Raw genomic sequence first — 5,929 nt, 5'->3', positions numbered from 1 at the left:
CCAAGCAATAACATGACTTAGTGTCTGTTGTCACCCATCGCCTCCACCTTTACTCGCACGCAGAGCTCCAGACATGCGCAGTGGTGGATATCCGTCTAATCGTCAGTAATATAATAGCGCTGCAAAAACCATAACATATGGTGACATGTAAAATCAGCAGCGCTTCGCTTTCACAGACGGTGGGGACTTCGTCCAACTTTTAGCGTCACTTGGAAGGAAAGCTTAAAGAAAGGTAAGATCTGTGGACGTGATGCTAGCAAAGCTAGCTGTACTGAGACACATGTTACATCTGGATGAAAAAAAGTTGTCACTCATGCCATTGTGTGTTGACTGAGGTGTCGCCTATATGGGACAACGCTGTGACCAAAGTGCAATATAGTAATATGACATTCTGGAACGATCTGCTTCTTCTGGACGGATCTTTACTAAGTCCTAAGGACTGAAGCCTCACTGAGAGCCGTTCTTTGTTCTTGTGTACACTGCAGTAGCTAACACATACACACGTTTATTTAATCGCCGAATAAGTAAAAGTTGAACAAAGAGCATGCTCATTGATTGATTTAGTCTCCTGTCATGGTGGCAAACATCGCAGTGGGAGGGAGGATGAGAACCGTCACGGTGCTCCTTCTGCTTGGTTACTTGTTGCGTTGGACAGTGTTCATAGTTGAACGTTATTTACCGTTAATTGCGATGTTTCAGTTGTGGTTTCTGTCATGGGCAATATGGGCAACCGTTCAGGGTGTTATTTTTCTAGGGATAGCAGGAGACCTCTGCGGATTGTAGCACAGCTGTCAGGATCTGTGTTTTTTTTTGCTTTGCTTTTCTTTTTTTTTTTGTTTGAGTTTTTATTTTTTGGAGCTCCATCATTCTTCTGGGCGTCCACCAGATGTCACCAGAGGCGAGCCCCTGAGAAGCTGCAGGGGTAACCCCGTGGCCACACCTGTAGCTTGTTTGGAGGGCATGGATTGCAGATATAAGCAGCGGCTGAACAACTTCTCATCGCCTGAGTGTTAGCTTACCTTGGTAACTATCGTTCCAGAGAAAGGCCCTCTGTGATCTGCTCGTTATTTATCCCTTGTTGTCCTCCTTACCAGGTTATCCTGTTGCCTCCTCGCTGCTCCTGTGTGTGCCATCTGCCTTGGGCTCAGAGAAAGCTCTTGTCCCTCGCTGTCTGTGAGTTGCTCTCCTCGTGTGTCCTCCCTCGACGCTGCCGGTGTTACCGGTCGGACGCCACCCCTCGTGTGTTCACCTTTCCCAGTCTCGGTCCGTCTCCAGTGGATTCCCCTTCGGGACGCAACGGATCTGTCGGTCCTGGCCCGAACCCCTCTGGAAAGAAGGAACAACTGGACCGCGACGTACTTCGCTCTTTCCGCCGCAAATAACCTGTCCGCCCTCCGACGAGGCTCAATTATCCAGCGCTCAGCCCTCAACTACTCACCTTCAGATCAAGTAAGAACCAGTTCGATTCATTCCTGGAAAAAGATACGCACTCCTTCCTCCACTAACCCTCTTCCTCTCGTTGACAGTAAGACGACCCGGTCATCCGCTCCAGTACTCACTCCCTTCCCCTTTCCCTGGAATCAATAAACTCATTATTATTGTTATTTACTCTGACTCATCTGATTGTGTTCCTGCATGTGGGTTCGTAGAGTGAACACCATCATGACAGAACACTCAGGCCAAATCACAACCTCCGCGGACTCAATCAGAAGAGCCTTATCCGATCAACACGCCTTAATTCAGTCCCATGATTCAGCGTTAAGAGAACTGGGAAACCGCCAAGCAGAGACAAACCGTCGACTAACTGAACTTTCTAATTTCCTTCAGAATTCAGTACAACAGATTCCTGACCCCTCTCCTGCTCCTCCTGCAATTCCAGATCCGCCCGTCCATTCCGGGATTCCGGAGGTCCGTCCAGCCACACCGGAGAAGTTCTCAGGAGACATCAGGAAGGTTAAGGGATTTATCCTCCAGTGTACTATTGTCTTTAACCATTCACCGCAAAGTTTTCCCCATGATGATGCTAAGATATCTTACATGCTATCTTTATTGACGGGTCGAGCCTTAGACTGGGCTGAAGCCCGATTCACTACTGCGTCCAATTACGGATGTACGTATCCAGAATTCCTGACTGAACTTAAGCAGGTTTTCTGCCAGGAGACAGAAAAGACATCTGCCTCCAGAGAATTACATGGACTAAGACAGGGCCAGAGAAGTGCTTCTGATTTCGCCATTGACTTTAGAATCAAGGCTGCAGCTTCGGGCTGGAACCCCATTGCTCTTAAGAGCGCCTTTTTCCATGGGCTAAATGATCAAATTAAAGATGAATTTGCTGCCCTTGACGAACCGGAGTCACTAGATGAGTTTATAAATCTAACAATAAAGTTGGATAATCGTATCCGTGCCAGGGCTAAGGAACGATCCCGCCGAGCCTTCTCTCCTCGTGTGTCTCTAACCAGTAGTCAGTCTTCTATCCTGCATTCACCTCCTTCTTCCACAGTTCATGAGCCTGAACCTATGCAACTTGGACACACGAGGCTTACACCAGAAGAACGGCAAAGGAGGATGCGCTCACGACTCTGCCTCTACTGTGGTGAGCCAAATCATGTAATCATTAACTGTCCCATTCGTTTAAACCTGTAGGTCCGGCAGTCAGAGCGGGAAGACTGTCGGCACCACCCTCATCAAGACCCCGCCTAGTAATTCCAGTCACTCTATTTTATCAGAACGATTCATTCTCCCTGTCAGCCCTCATCGACTCTGGATGTGAACAGAACCTCATCTGTTCTGACATCATTCATCAACTCCCTGTCGAGGTCGAACCCCTACCAGTCCCTCTCCGTGTCTCAGCCCTGGATGGGAGAAATCTACCCCAGATCACCCATAAAACTAAACCTCTTCGCCTGTTAATTTCCGGTAACCACACTGAAGAGATAACTTTTTATGTTTTTCCTGCTACCAGCTCACCCCTAGTGCTAGGTTTCAACTGGCTGTTCACACACAACCCCCGAATAGATTGGGTGGAGGCCAAGATAGAGTCCTGGTCTACTAATTGCCACTCCTCCTGTCTCCGCTCCGCTGTCCCGGCTCAGACCTCAGTCTCATCTTCTGCTGAGGCTGACCCCCCTGATGTTACCTCAGTGCCCAGTGAGTACCACGACCTCATTGCTGTTTTCAGTAAGGACAAAGCCCTGTCTCTTCCGCCTCACAGACCTTACGACTGTGCTATCGACCTCCTGCCTGGAGCCCCACTACCCAATAGCAGGCTCTACAACATTTCCAGGTCTGAACGTCAAGCCATGGAGGACTACATCAATAAGTCCCTCGCAGCGGGCATCATTCGGACGTCCTCGTCCCCACTGGGTGCTGGTTTCTTCTTTGTAGGAAAAAAGGATGGTTCACTGAGACCGTGTATAGATTACAGAGGTCTAAACCAAATCACAGTTAAGAATAAGTACCCATTACCCCTGCTCTCCTCAGCCTTTGAGCCCGTTCAGGGTGCTACCATTTTCTCTAAGTTAGATCTCAGAAACGCTTATCACCTGCTCCGCATAAGAGAGGGTGATGAGTGGAAGACGGCATTCAAGACTCCCATGGGACATTACGAATATTTGGTTATGCCGTTTGGCCTGTCTAATGCTCCCGCTTTCTTCCAGGCCCTGGTTAATGACGTCCTCCGAGATTTTATTAATGTTTTTGTTTTTGTCTATCTAGATGACATCTTGATTTACTCCAAGTCCCTCGTTGAACACCAGAAACATGTTCGCTTGGTTCTCCAGAGACTTCTGCAGAACAAACTATATGTGAAAGCCGAGAAATGTGAGTTCCATCGTCCATCTGTCACCTTCCTGGGATACGTCCTTGAGGGCGGACAGGTAAGAGCTGCGGAGGATAAAATCAAAGCAGTCCTGGACTGGCCTAAACCAGAGACCCGCAAACAATTACAACGTTTCCTTGGGTTTGCTAACTTCTATAGAAGGTTCATTCGTAATTACAGCCAGACGGCCTCTCCCCTTACGGCTCTTACCTCTACCAAGAAGGAGTTCTGTTGGAATCATCAAGCTGATGCAGCCTTTGCTGAGCTCAAGTCACGGTTCGCTAGGGCTCCCGTTCTGATCCAGCCCGACCCCACTAAACAGTTCGTGGTGGAGGTGGACGCCTCCGACACTGGGGTCGGGGCTGTTCTCTCCCAAACCTCCGACCGAGATCTTAAACTGCATCCATGTGCCTTCTTTTCCCGCAGGCTCTCCCCAGCCGAACGCAATTATAATGTGGGGGATAGAGAGCTCTTAGCCATAAAGTTGGCGCTAGAGGAATGGCGCCACTGGCTTGAGGGAGCGGAGCAACCTGTCTTAGTCTGGACCGACCATAAGAACTTGTCATATCTTCAGTCAGCTAAAAGATCCAACCCCCGTCACTCACGCTGGTCTCTGTTCTTCTCACGGTTTAACCTATCTATTTCCTATCGTCCAGGCTCAAAGAACGTGAAACCGGATGCTCTGTCCAGGATCCATTCCTTTGATGATTCGGAGGAGACCCCAGCTCTCATCCTCCCACCTAGCTGTACGGTAGGAGTGGTTACCTGGGAGATGGAGGACATCATCCGTCAGGCACAACAAACCGAAGCTCCTCCAGAATCCTGTCCTCCAGGTAAATTGTATGTCCCTTCAGCTGTCCGTTCCCAGTTCATCCAGTGGATTCACGCATCCAAGTTCTCTGCTCACCCTGGCGTCAGTCGCACCATCGGACTGATAAGTCGCAGATTCTGGTGGAAATCCTTACACAAGGATGTCAAAGAGTATGTCTTAGCCTGCACAGTCTGTGCAAGAAACAAGTCGTCTAATCAACCTCCGGCAGGCCTTCTCCAACCGCTACCCACACCCAAGCGGCCGTGGTCCCACATCGCTATCGATTTTGTTACCGGACTTCCGACTTCCAAAGGTATGACCACTATTCTAACTATAATCGACCGTTTCTCCAAGGCCTGTCATCTCGTTCCACTTCGTAAGTTACCCACTGCTGCTCAAACCGCCATGCTCCTCATAAAACATGTGTTCAAGCTCCATGGGATTCCTCAGGAGATTCTCTCGGACCGGGGTCCTCAGTTTGTCTCGCAGGTCTGGCGCCAGTTCTGCTCCGCCCTGGGAGCCAAGGTGGCTCTCAGCTCCGGTTACCATCCTCAAACCAACGGGCAAACGGAGCGTATGAACCAGGAGCTTGAGGCCACCCTGCGATGTCTCACCTCCATCAACCCCGACGACTGGGCCCAACACCTTCCTTGGGTAGAATACGCACACAACAGTCACATTTCTGCAGCTACTGGTTTTTCTCCTTTTGAAATAGTCCTTGGATATCAACCACCACTCCTACCATCTGATGAAGAAAACATTTCGGTCACGTCAGTCCAACATCACATCCGCAGAAGCCATAAGATCTGGAATGATGCCATCTCCGCCCTCAACAACACGTCTATTCTTAACAAACGGCTGGCGGACCGAAGAAGAACTCCTGCCCCGACATACTCCGTAGGCCAAAAGGTATGGCTATCCACACGCAACGTTCCCCTTAAATCTATGTCTAAGAAGTTGTCCCCCAGGTTCATCGGCCCCTTCGAGGTACTGGCGATCGTGGGTTCCTCAGCTGTGCGACTTCGACTCCCTCCGTCTTTACGCATCCATCCTACCTTCCATGTATCCCAGCTCAAGCCCGTCCTATCCAGTGACCTTTGCCCTCTGGCCGAACCCCCTCCACCCGCCCGTGACATAGATGGCCATCCGGCCTTCACCGTCCGCCGGATTGTTGCCTCCCGGCGGCGAGGTCGGGGCCACCAGTACCTTGTCGACTGGGAGGGCTACGGTCCAGAGGAACGTTCCTGGGTTCCTGGATCGCTTATTTTGGACTCTACCCTTATTAGGGATTTTGAGGACTC

The 5,929-nt window shown here is 50.1% G+C and overlaps 1 protein-coding gene across 2 annotated transcripts in view; it reads right to left on the bottom strand.

Moving 5' to 3' along the window:
- The window catches only part of LOC103132229 (procyclic form-specific polypeptide B-alpha-like), a 46,380-nt gene that overhangs the window by 11,832 nt on the left and 28,619 nt on the right, over positions 1 to 5,929 (bottom strand). Inside the window, exon 1 of one of the 2 annotated variants that reach the window (XM_007543995.2) lies at positions 4,817 to 4,827. The exons of the other annotated variant lie outside the window; for it this stretch is intronic. The gene's annotated coding sequence lies outside the window, so the exon portion shown is untranslated. Of the gene's footprint in view, positions 1 to 4,816; positions 4,828 to 5,929 lie in introns of those variants that run through there. 2 annotated transcript variants of the gene reach the window in all.

The sequence above is a fragment of the Poecilia formosa genome, unplaced genomic scaffold, assembly GCF_000485575.1.
Source record: "Poecilia formosa unplaced genomic scaffold, Poecilia_formosa-5.1.2 Scaffold964, whole genome shotgun sequence".
NCBI classification, from domain to species: domain Eukaryota; kingdom Metazoa; phylum Chordata; class Actinopteri; order Cyprinodontiformes; family Poeciliidae; genus Poecilia; species Poecilia formosa.
This window is presented reverse-complemented; position numbering and strand designations above follow the sequence as displayed.